A 13,933-nucleotide genomic window follows, 5' to 3' on the forward strand; every position below is an offset into this window, starting at 1 on the left:
ACTTTGGTCGGCCTACTGCAACGGAACAACTATTCGTTTCATCGCTCTGACCCAACTCGTAAGTATACTCATTAATTTCTCTTATTCTGTGCGCAAATTTCTCTACCGTCTCCCCCTGCCTCTTTGTAATTGTACTCAACCTGTCCCTTTCGTTCCCAGTTAGTCCCGAAACAAAACATTTAAGTACAAGAACAACCTAACTTCCTACAGCTCCGTATCATCACACTCAGTATCATCATAAACCAATACAAAAGTAATTAAATGCCACGAAAAAAATTATAAATCTTACTGTCCTAAGTACACTAACATTTACTCTGACAACAAAAAATACTATGTCCACGCAAAACATCTACAATGTGGCTTGCCGGGAGCTATACTCGAAAAAACAAAAAAGGGCAAGAAAACGTCCAATACTCAAAAGAAAACTGGTCAAAACCCATCACATCTTGTGATCGTAATGTAGGTGGTGGGTCTGAACGTCCTACTGGACAGACAACGTCCGCTATTCTGACACCCAATGTAGTGCTGACATCTACCACCGAATGTATCAGAATGACCAAATGTAGCGGGAAGAGGTAGAAGGCACTGTATTAAGACTGATCCGAGCCTTCCAAGTGATTTACTGTTTCCAACTTCAGTGCCCCATTCACCTTGGTCCATGTCGCAGGCGCCAGTGGGCCCCTTCAGCCTGTAACTTGCGCCATGCAAACTGCTGCAATTACGCTTTTCAGTGGTTCAATGGCCCTGTGGCCTCCATTCTACTTCGCAACCGCTGGTCACCGTAACTAACTGTCAACCGGCCATCACCTGTCTGTAGCTTGTGGACTCAGAAATGTTGCACCAAATCTAACTTTCCTATCTTAAACTGTGGTGCCACTACAACATATTTTCTTTGATGATTTTTGTTTCTAATAATCAGTCTCTTTTTAAAACTAATAGTGAATGTCATGATCATGCTATTAGGTAAATAAATGATTTACATAGGGATCTGAAACATTTAAGCCTTGTGCAAAAAGGTGTTCACTATTCTGCCACAAAAATTTTCAACCATCTTCCTTCAGATATTAAAGTTCACACAAATGTCTTACCTACTTTTAAAAGTAAATTAAGAGCATACCTAATGGGAAATTCCTTCTACTCTCTTGATGAGTACCTGCAGATAAAGCAATGATTGTTTTTTTGTAAATTTTAATGCCATTGGTATTTATATTCTTAAAACTTTGTGTTAATGTGTTTTGCTATAACTCATCTTAACTGTTTAAGTTGGACAATTTACTATATTTTCTTTTTAAGTAATTGTTTTATGTTACTTGAGTTACACCTTCGATTTGATTTTAACCATCAAGCTTATTCGTCATTTTATGGTGCATTTTTGTCATTTTATATACATGTATGACACATTCTACATCCTTGTGATTTATCACAAATTGGATTAATGGCACATGTAATAAATAAATAAAAAAATAACCATCACCTCTTGGAGTTAAACAGTAAAGATTAACGATGAACACTGCCATGCAATCAAGGGCGAAAAATTCTGCTGGCTCATTTTCTGGTGAGACTGATGCACATTGGATGCAGGCACTTCAAAAGCTGGTCTGGCAGATTTTGTGCAAGCAAGTAGCTATGGTGGCTGAGTATCTGGACGAGCTGTTGCACAAAAGACAGACGCAAGAAACAAGGGTCTGAAGTGTTATTTACCACCCACAGCCTGTTGAGCAGCTTACGCCCCCATTCCAAAAACCAACAGTGGAAGAGGAAGGCTCAGACATGGCACAAATTCCAGCACCTGTCTTTGATCTAAATAGTGTGCAAGCCTTACAGTGGGATATAAAAGCGCAAAGAGAAGATACTCCCCAAAAATAGACAAAAGTTCCAAGAAAATAGAAGATCCAGGAAATAGTATTAACCAGATGTTAGGTGCATTTATAGCCAACAGTAAAGGTATAAATGAAAACCTTCTGGAGGAAGTGCATAGTGTTAAATTGGATTTAGACACAATAAACCTGTGTCCATACGAAATTATGAAGGAAAATGGGAATGTTGTTGAAAATCTAGAGACCTGTATTTCAGCAATCGAAAGTAATGAGGAAAGCTGTATGGTTAACATTGTGTTTAATCCAGTCATTGTGTAGCAAGTATTGGAAGATGTCAACAAAGAACGTAATGATGTTGTATTTAAGGTGTCCAATTAAACTGAAGTAATTACAGTGGCAGCTGGAATAAAATTCATTCCCAATAAATCTGGGTGTTAAGAGTTTACAGTGCATCACATTGACTACACTTATTAGTGTTAATAAATGAAAATTTTCTTAAGTCTCGAAAATTGTAACATATTATAATGTTTCTAACTGTTTATTTTGCCATTCTGATGTTGTTGAGTTTTCATAGATTGCCTCTATCTCTCTGAGAAATTATGGTGCCCAAAAAATACCTTACACGAGTAGCTCAATACAACGCAATGTTCAGTACTGAAATCTTTCGAATCTACCTTGACACCTCATTATTATTATGGGAAGCAATATGGAATGCTTTTTAAGGCATTTATCTTCCATTTGTGATATTTTGCATGTCTTTTCCAAAAAGTTTCTGTTTAATATTGTTACTCAGAGTATTGTAGTAATTGGTTTTAATATGCACATAGTATCAGATATCAGTAATTCTGACAACAGACGTAAGCCTATATGGAATGAAGAGACAGGGCAACTAGGAACGTAGGATAACATAACTATTGAACTGAATGATGGGCTACAAAAGATGAGTCACAGGTGGCAAATGTCTTTAATAATCATTTCTTAAATATAGAAGAAAATATAAGGACATACATTTCAAGAGAAAAATCACAGCAGTATGCTGAAAAAGCAACTGTCATGAAACGCAAGCATATGATTGTCTCTGAAATTAAGAAAATTATACATTCTCTTCAAAATGACAGCTCTTCTGGTTTTGATGGTGTTTTCAATAGAGTGCTAAACGTTTGCTCCCATAAAATAAGCCGGGTTGTATCCGAAATATATAACTCAATGCATCTTCTAAGAGAGATTGAAATATGCCATTGTCAAATACCTATTTATGAAAGATGATAGGAGAGACATCAATAATTACTTCTGACATAATTTTCAAAAATTTTTGAGGAGGCGGTGTATTCTACACTAATATTACACCTGAGCAACGATAATATCCTCAGCATTTCAAAGTTTGGATTTCAAAAGAGTTGCTCTACTGAGAATGCCATTTACATAAACATTCACAAAATTTTAGAAGCATTAAATAATAAAATAGTTCTTGTTGGTATTTTCTGCTACTTATCCAAGGCATTTGACTGTGTGAATCACAGTAATCTCCTAGATAGGTTCAAGATAACCAGTGAACAATGTCATTTATAACCAGTAGAATGCAGAAAGTTGTTCATAATAATTCAACCAGTTTAGTCTGGGAACATTATTCTGGCTGAGGAGACATCATGTATGGGGTTCCATAAGGCTCAATCTTAGGTCCTCTACTGTTCCGCACAAATGATCTTCCATCTTATATACAAAAAGTAAAATTACTTCTTTCTGCAGATGAATGTAATCAATACAAGCACACATGCAGCAGCAGAACAAATAATAAATAATGTTCTTTAAAATATTATTGAGTGGTTCTCAATTTCAGAGACGAGTAACATATTCACAGTAAATTTATTCCTTCATGATGAATGCTGTGACTGATCACTGCAGTTCAGAATGAATAATGATGTACATAATTACAATACACAAGCAAAAATGACGTTCATTACACGTCATTGACATTGTCTTTAGCACAAAAATGGGTGTGCAACACTGCAACTAAACTATTTGACCACTGTGGGAGGAAACTTCAAAATTTTTAGGGGTCCATATTTATGAGAATTTAAACTGAAAAAACATACTTTCAAACCCCTAAAACAATTTACTTTGGTCACATTTGCACTTTGAAACAATTCAAATCTTGGGAAGAAATAAATCAGTAAGTTGACATAGGCCTCCTTTGTGTACTTTCATTCAATAATGCCACTGGAATAATGTTCTGGGGAAATTCATGTAAAAAAACAAAGTCTTCATACTGTAAGAATAATATGTAGTGCTCATCCACGATCATCTTATAGACATCTATTTAAGGAGTTGGGCATTCTGACTACTGCTTCACAGTAAATTTATTCCTTCATGATGAATGCTGTGACTAATCACTGCAGTTCAGAATGAATAATGATGTACATAATTACAATACACAAGCAAAAATGATGTTCATTACACGTCATTGACATTGTCTTTAGCACAAAAATGGGTGTGCAACACTGCAACTAAACTATTTGACCACTTGCCCAGTGATATAAAATGTCTCACAGACAGCAATGTAAAATTTGAAAGCAAATTGAAAAATTCTCTCCTTCTCAACTCCTTCCATTCTGCAGAAGAATTTCTTTTACTGTAATGTGTAAATGGTGTTGGGTACAAATTCTACCTCACAGCTGTATATCTAAAAAAAGAAACTTGTAAATGTTCAGTATGTAGAGATATTTATGAATTAATTTGTGATGTGAATGTAAAATGACCCATTCCACATCATTACAATTTATCATGTAAAACGATTCATGGTACATGAACCTATGCAACTTCTATGAGGCAGAAATTACATGGTTTTACTCCTGCATATTTATTTCCACCTGTGCATGCATCTTGCCAATAGCAAAGAATTGCTTCAAGTGTTAAATAGATTAATTAAGTACAGCACAATCTCAGATGACTATCCATTTGATTTTGCTGCTTGGTAGATGAACATGAAGAAAATCTGTCTTTGCCGGCCGGAGTGGCCAAGCGGTTCTAGGCGCTTCAGTCTGGAACTGCACGACCGCTACAGTCGCAGGTTCAAATCCTGCTTCGGGCATGGATGTGCGTGATGTCCTTAGGTTAGTTAGGTTTCAGTAGTTCTAAGTTCTAGGGTACTGATAACCTCAGCTGTTAAGTCCCATAGTGCTCTGAGCCATTTGAACCATTTTTTTGAAAATCTGTCTGTATTGTGTATACAAATATAGTTTGTGAGTTAGTGTTTCATTTGTAAATAACTGGGGTAGCTAGTGCTCACGTAGTTTGCATTTGTTGAGCTGCATATGAGGTAGATTCAGGTACATAAAGTTTTTTTTTGTTTTTTGTAAGACGAGGAATATAGTTTACTGGTAGTTCATTGCCTGGTTTTTGTCAGTTTCTGTTATTGCAATGTATTTGTCTAAACATATTGTACAGTTAGGCAGGAAGAGAGAAGTGCATGAACTAACATAAATAATAAGTTGTGGGGTTATTCATGAATAGTGAAGCAAGTACTCGCAGTTTCAATAGTGCCAATGTAGCAGGGAAGCTTGTGGGGAATCTAGTGTGGCACTCTCATAGAGCTGCAGGATATGTAGCTTTTTTTCTTCTTTTTTGTCATTTGTTATTCTTCTGACTAGTCTGTTGCAGCTGAAAACTAATTCCTCTCTTCTGACAAAATCTTCATTTCAGAGTAGCATTCATATGATACATTCTCAATGAATTCTTGGATGTATTCCAGTGTCTGTCTCCCCCAACAGTTTTTCCCCTCTACAGCTCCCTCTATTACCAATGGATATTATTTCCTGGTTTCTTAGCAAAAGTGCTATGATCCTGTGCCTTCTTCTTGCCAGTGTTTTCTGTACATTCCTTGCTTCATTGATTCTGCTGAGAACATCCTCTTTCCTTATCTTATCAACCCACATAATTTTTAACTTCCATCTAAAGAGCACTCTCAAACACTTTGATTGTCTTCTTTTCCAGTTTCCCCACAGTCCATGATTCACTACTATACAGTGCTTTGCTCCAAACCTGCAAAAATGCCCTCTTTGCATCTGCTAGTCTACTTTTTATGTCTCCCCCTTTTTTTCTTAAGTTCTTTGTATACCTTAAGGTCACCAATTTTGATGTTGCATTCATTGCTAACCTCACTTCTGGTACTTATCTTTACTTTGGTCTTTCTTTTGTTTATTCTCATTCCATAGCAGGTGTTCACTGGATTGCTCACTCAATTCAGCAGATCCAGCAATTCTTTCTTACTTTCACTGAGGATAACAATGTCATCAGTGTATCTTATCACTGACATCCTTTCACCAAGAATTTCAATTCTATCACAAAACTTTTCTTTTATATCCATCACTCCTTCTTTGATGTACATAATGCATCCCAGCTTATGTTCTTTTAAATCTTAGCACTTCATTTTAGCCTCCCAGTCTTACTATTCCCTCTTGGTTCTTGTATATATTGTATACTACCCATCTTTCCTCATGGATTATTGCTATTTTTCTCAGAATTTCAAACATCTTGCCCCATTTTACATTGTTGAACAGTTTTTCTAGACAGATAAATCCTATGAACATACCTTGATTTTTTTAAAGTCTTTCTTCCATTATCAAGTACAACATCAAGACTGTATCCCTGGTGCATTTACCTTTCCTAAAGCCAAACTAATCTTCACCTAACAGATTATCAATTTTCTTTTCCATTCTTACATATATTATTCTTGTCAGTGACTTGGATGCAACAGCTGTGAAGCTGATTGTATGATACTTCTCACACTTTCTCCCCTCACTATCTTCAAGATCGCATAGATGATATTTTTCCAAATGTTTGATGGTATGTCTCCAGTCATATGTTGTACACACCCACTTCATATGCTGTTTAGGTTCAACTTCCACCAATGATTTTAGAAATTCCAAATTAGTGTTATCTATCCCTACCATCTTATTTGATCACAAATCCTCCAAAGCTCTGTTAAGCTTTGACTCTAATACTGGATTCCTCATGTCTTTCATACCAACTGACATTTCTTCTATCACATCAGACCAGTCATACCCCTGGTAGTGGCTTTCAGTGTACTCTCTTCTTAGCATTTGAATGGAATCCCCATTGCACTCTTACTGCTGCTGCCCTTGATTTTAATTTCATAGAGATTATTTTGTTTTTCTGTGTGGTGAATCAGTCCTTACAATGACCATTTCTTTTTTAATTTCTTCAGATTTTTCCTGCAGTCACCTTCCCTTGGCTTCATCACATTTGATATTTCTTTCTTTCTTTTTTGTACTTCCTTCTTTCATTGATCAATTGATGGATATCTTCTGTCACTCAAGATTTATTCCCAGTTACCTTCCTTGTATCAATGTTTGTTTGCCAACATCTGTGATTTCCTTTTTTAAGATGCCCATACCTCTTCAACTGAACTGCTTAAGGTGGCATTCATTATTGCAGGATCTGCAGTCTCAGAGAATTTCAAACCCAACTCGTCATTCCTCAATACATCAGTAACACACTTCGTTCCACATTCATTGTTCCAGACAATTCTCTTGAACTTCAGTCTACTCTTCACAATTACTAAATTGTGATCTGAGTCTGTATCTGCTCCTGGGTATGCTTTAGAATCCTACATCTGATTCCAGAATTTCTGTCTGACCATGACATAATAAATCCTGCTGGAATCTTCCCTCGTCTCTGGGTCTTTTCCAGTTATACCTCCTTTTGAATACTGTATTTGCTATTACTGCACAACCTTATTGCAGAACTCAATTAATCTTTCTCTTTTGTCTCATTCCTACTATCAAGTGCACATTCTCCCATAACTTTTTCTTCTGTTCCTTCCTCTACTATCACATTCCAGTCCCCCATGATTATCACATTTTAATCTCCCTTTACAACTTAATTACATTTTCAATATACTCATGCATCTTCTCTGTATCTTCATCTACTGCTTGGGATGGTGACGTGTACACCTGTACATGTACAACTATACATGTACAACTGTATGCTGTTGAATCTGATGAGAACAACTATATTACTGAACTGTTCACAGTAACTTGCTCTCTGCCCTACCATCCTATTCATAATGAATCCCACCACCAGTATACCATTTTCTCCTCCTGTTGATATTACTCTATACTCATCTGATCAGGAATCCTTATCTTCTTACGATTTTACTTCACCGACCCTCATTATATTTAGTCTGAACCTTGCAGTTCTCTTTCCAGATTTTCCTGTTTCCCAGCCACATTCAAACTTCTTACATTCAGTGGTCTGACTCATAGAATGTTACCCTTTTGTTGGTTTTTCAATCTCTTTCTCATAACCAGCTTCCCTTGGTGTGCTCCTCCTAAAGATCTGAATGTGGGACTAATCCAGGATATTTTGCGAATGGAGAGATCATCATACCTTGTCAATTACAGAACACATGTCCTGTTGATATAAAGTGTGAGTCTTTAATGCAGTGGTTTCCATTGTCTTCTGCATCCTAATTCCAATGATCATTGCCGATTTTTGCACCATTTAGGGTAGCTTCTTATTCCAAGGGCAAAAGGGTGAAAAAGCCTTCGTCTGCTCCTCTGCCATTTTGACAAGGCCATGGTGGAACAAAGGTGACTCCTTACACCAGAAGTCTTTGGCTGCCATTGTTGTTGATTTCTATTCAAAGTTTAAGCAATGTTTGGGATTAAACATAGTAGGAATAGATTAATAGTGAGTAGGAAGTGAGATTATATACCCTTCAAAGACAATTAGAGGATGTTAGACAAGAACTGGAAACGCTATGGAGGGAGAAAATGGAGAGATGAGAACTAGCAGTTGTTAGTAAGCCATTAGGAAGGGAATGCACTCAGATAGTTTCACTTTGAATGTTGAGAACAGATTTAGCCAGCTGTCAGGGTCACATGGAGAGGTGCCTCTAGTAGTTGTAGGAACAGGTAAGATGTGCAGAGATTCAGCATTGTTAGGATGCCTAAGTTAGATAGAAGAATTAAAATGAAGGGAATTCTGTTGCTAGGTACCTTTCATAGATGCAGTGTAGGTCCAAAGTTGCAGGAGCTTAGTATCAGGTCATCAACATTTTTAACTCAAGTGTTGTGTTTAGTAAGGTGACAGAAGACTTAAGATTTCAGTTAAAACTTCCAGGCTGAGAGACTGTGGTCAACATATGAAATTATTTCCTGAGGTTTTAACTCCGGCTGTGAGAGACATGTTCAAATAACTTTAAAATCTCAGTGGAAAGAGATAACAAAAATTGTGAGCGAGTTTATTTATAAAATGATCTGAGTCACTTATGGTTGGCTTTCAAGAAAAAGGTTACTCTAGCTGGGAGGTGGTTGGAGTGGAATACTCCATCCAAGAGGTAGGATAGCTAAAACTTCTGGAGAGCAATGATGGCCACCAACTAGGAAACTTTTTATCCTGTTTACTAACAAAATTAAAGACCACACTAGGAAGCCTTGGATAAGTATGGGGTTTAAATGGTATTTAGACTAACCACAAAGGTAAAAGAATGATTTTGTTCATAGCTGTTGACCAGCAGTTGTGGTATGTATTTTCTTCTTCTTCATCATCATCATCATCATCATCATTTAAGACTGATTATGCCTTTCAGCGTTCAGTCTGGAGCATAGCCCCCCTTATACAGTTCCTCCATGATCCCCTATTCAGTGCTAACATTGGTGCCTCTTCTGATGTTAAACCTATTACTTCAAAATCATTCTTAACCGAATCCAGGTACCTTCTCCTTGGTCTGCCCCGACTCCTCCTACCCTCTACTGCTGAATCCATGAGTCTCTTGGGTAACCTTGCTTCTCCCATGCGTGTAACATGACCCCACCATCTAAGCCTGTTCGCCCTGACTGCTACATCTATAGAGTTCATTCCCAGTTTTTCTTTGATTTCCTCATTGTGGACACCCTCCTGCCATTGTTCCCATCTACTAGTACCTGCAATCATCCTAGCTACTTTCATATCCGTAACCTCAACCTTGTTGATAAGGTAACCTGAATCCACCCAGCTTTTGCTCCCATACAACAAAGTTGGTCGAAAGATTGAACGGTGCACAGATAACTTAGTCTTGGTACTGACTTCCTTCTTGCAGAAGAGAGTAGATCATAGCTGAGCGCTCACTGCATTAGCTTTGCTACACCTCGCTTCCAGTTCTTTCACTATGTTGCCATCCTGTGAGAATATGCATCCTAAGTACTTGAAACCGTCCACCTGTTCTAACTTTGTTCCTCCTATTTGGCACTCAATCCGTTTATATTTCTTTCCCACTGACATTACTTTCGTTTTGGAGATGCTAATCTTCATACCATAGTCCTTACATTTCTGATACAGCTCTGAAATATTACTTTGCAAACTTTCAATCGAATCTGCCATCACAACTAAGTCATCCGCATATGCAAGACTGCTTATTTTGTGTTCACATATCTTAATCTCACCCAGCCAGTCTATTGTTTTCAACATATGATCCATAAATAATATGAACAACAGAGGAAACAGGTTGCAGCCTTGTCTTACCCCTGAAACTACTCTGAACCATGAACTCAAATTACTGTCAACTCTAACTGCTGCCTGACTATCCATGTAAAGACCTTTAATTGCTTGCAAAAGTTTGCCTCCTATTCCATAATCTTGTAGAACAGACAATAACTTCCTCCTAGGAACCCGGTCATATGCCTTTTCTAGATCTATAAAGCATAGATACAATTCCCTGTTCCACTCATAACACTTCTCCATTATTTGCCGTAAGCTAAAGATCTGGTCCTGACAACCTCTAAGAGGCCTAAACCCACACTGATTTTCATCCAATTTGTCCTCAACTAATACTCACACTTTCCTTTCAACAATACCTGAGAAGATTTTACCCACAACGCTGATTAAATAGATACCTCTGTAGTTGTTACAATATTTTCTGTTTCCATGTTTAAAGATTGGTGTGATTACTGCTTTTGTCCAGTCTGATGGAACCTGTCCCGACTCCCAGGCCATTTCAATTATCCTGTGTAGCCATTTAAGACCTGACATTCCACTGTATTTGATGAGTTCCGACTTAATTTCATCCACCCCAGCCGCTTTATTGCACTGCAATCTATTGACCATTTTTTCCACTTCCTCAAATGTGATCCTATTTCCATCATCATTCCTATCCCATTCTACCTCGAAATCTGAAACATTACTGATCGCATTTTCACCTACATTGAGCAACTCTTCAAAATATTCCCTCCATCTGCCCAAGGCATCCACAGGATTCACCAGCAGTTTTCCTGACCTGTCCAAAATACTTGTCATTTCCTTCTTACCTCCCTTTCGAAGACTGCTAATTACACTCCAGAATGGTTTTCCAGCAGCTTGACCCATAGTCTCCAACCTGTTTCCAAAGTCTTCCCACAATTTCTTCTTGGATGCTGCAATTATCTGTTTGGCTTTGTTTCTTTCTTCAACATAACTTTCTCTGTCTACCTGGGTTCTGGTATGTAGCCATTTTTGATACGCCTTCTTTTTCCTTTTACAGGCTCCTTGGCTGTATCATTCCACCAAGCTGTTTGCTTCATCCTACTTTTACACACTACTGTTCCAAGACATTCTTTAGCCACTTCTAGTACTGTGTCCTTGTACCTTGTCCATTCCTTTTCCAATGACTGTAATCGACTACATTCAACTAACTGGTACCTTTCTGAGATCGCTGTTATGTACTTGTGCCTGATTTCCTTATCCTGAAGTTTCTCCACTCTTATCCTCCTACATATGGACCTGACCTCCTGCACTTTCGGCCTCACAATCCCAATTCCACTGCAGATTAAATAATGATCAGTGTCATCAAAGAATCCCCTGAATACACGTGTGTCCCTCACAGCCTTCCTGAATTCCTGATTTGTTATTATATAGTCCATGACAGATCTGGTTCCCCTGCCTTCCCAAGTATACCGGTGAATGTTCTTATGTTTAAAAAAGGAGTTTGTGATTACTAAGCCCATACTGGCACAGAAATCCAAGAGTTGTTTCCCGTTCCTGTTGGCCTCCATATCCTCTCCAAATTTACCCATAACCTTTTCATACCCTTCTGTTCGATTTCCAATCCTGGCGTTAAAATCACCCATGAGCAGAACACTGTCCTTGTCCTTTACTCTAACAACTACATCACTGAGTGCCTCATAAAAACTATCCATCTTATCTTGATCTGTCCCTTCACAATGCGAATATACTGACACAATCCTAATGTTCTTGCTAGACACTGTCAAATCTATCCACATCAGTCGTTCGTTTACATACCTTATTGCAACTACGCTGGGTTCCATTTCTTTCCTGATGTAAAGCCCTACACCCTGACAGGTAGACCTTGTATTCTCCCACTTCCTCTTCTTTCTCACCCCTTACCCGAATGTTACTAACAGCTAAAACGTCCAGCCCCATCTTACTTGCAGCCTCTGCCAGTTCTACCTTCTTCCCAGAGTAGCCCCCATTGATATTAATAGCTCCCCATCTCATTACCATTTGCTTGCCAAGTCGTATCTTAGGAGTCCCTGGTTTGTCAGTTAGAGGTGGGACTCCGTCACCTTCAAAGGTCCGAGGCATTTTGCTCTGATTGTTGCCAGCATCATATTTAAAGTACCAGGGAAGCAGGTTGCTAGCCTTACTTGCCCCGAGTCCCATTGGGTTTTACCCCTAACGGCTGAGGGACTAACCGGTGGATTTGGTAGTCTTTGCCATATGAGCACAAAGGTGACCACGACTCAGAATATGTCCGAGATGCCCAGCCTTATTCCAAAGTAACTGGTATCCCGACTGTCGGGACCACTTACTTGGCCACTCATACGTTGCCCGTGGTTCATGAACTAGGACATGACTACAGGAACCCACACCATGAACCACAATTTTCTTCATCAAGAAAAAAATCAGTTCCCAGTTGAAGGATGTTCTTATCGTCTAATCCTTATTTGGTGTTGGGTTACCTGTGCTTTAAGCCTGTATCAGACTTCTGAAGATAACAGATTAATCTGTTGCAACCAATAAAGTTTAAATTACAAAATTTTGTGCAGATGATGGATGATTTTTATTTTGCTGAAAAGATAAAAGAATATTTGAGAATAGCCATAAATGTACAGCATCCTCTAGAAACACAAGGGGTGTATAAAACTCCATGTTGTTGGCATGGCTTGTAAGAAATGATTTTGAGGTAGTGGTGGTGGATCAAGTTGGAATCATGTTGGGAACTGTTCAAGATAGGGTTCAATGTCAGATTTGCTAACAGAAAGTTTTTGGAATTGGGTTGCAAAGTGATATTTCCAGTTAACATTATGTGTGAAGGAAAGTGGGTCCTTCACCAAAGCAGCATGATCAAATGCAGGTTTAAGGCTGAAAGCGCGATCCTTGGGCAATAAAGATAATTCAGGATGGGAGAGTACTTTAGATAAGTGGTTGAGGACAGTGTAGTACCAACATCCCCCTCATACACGGTCTGTCTGCTGCTCAACATTTCCTCAGTCAGCAACCACCTGATTCCAGACCTAAGACATTCTTCCTACTCACCTTAATCAACTTTATACTTACTAACAACTACTTCACTTTTGAGGAGCAGACATACAAACAGATCAGGGGTACAGCTCTGGGAACCAGGATGGCTCCTTCCTATGCCAAACTTTTCATGGGTCACTTGGAGCAGGTTTCCCTTGGATCCATAAGTCTTCAGCTCGTTGTTTGGTTTGGATGCATTGATGACATCTTTACCATATGGACTCATGCTGAGGCTGACCTGTTAAAATTCCAGGGATACCTTCTCCCAATTAAATTCCACATGGTTCTATTGCGAATCCTGTGCCATTTTCTTTGATGTTGATCTCATCCTCACAGAAGGCCAGCTACACAATTCTGTCCACATTAAACCTAATAAGAAACAAAAGTACTTACATTCTGACTTTCCATGTTCCCTCCCATGTAGCCTTGGCATTCAAAGCAAACATATTTGTTCAGATTCAGACTCCTTACAGCAATACACCACCATTCTCACCTCAGCCTCCACTGGACGTAATGACCCTGCCAGCCTCATTCAAAGCAGATTTCTAGGACCATTACATCCAGTCCCGGTACTGCTGATTCCTGAAGAAAACAACTTT

The sequence above is a fragment of the Schistocerca cancellata genome, chromosome 6, assembly GCF_023864275.1.
Source record: "Schistocerca cancellata isolate TAMUIC-IGC-003103 chromosome 6, iqSchCanc2.1, whole genome shotgun sequence".
Lineage (NCBI taxonomy): Eukaryota > Metazoa > Arthropoda > Insecta > Orthoptera > Acrididae > Schistocerca > Schistocerca cancellata.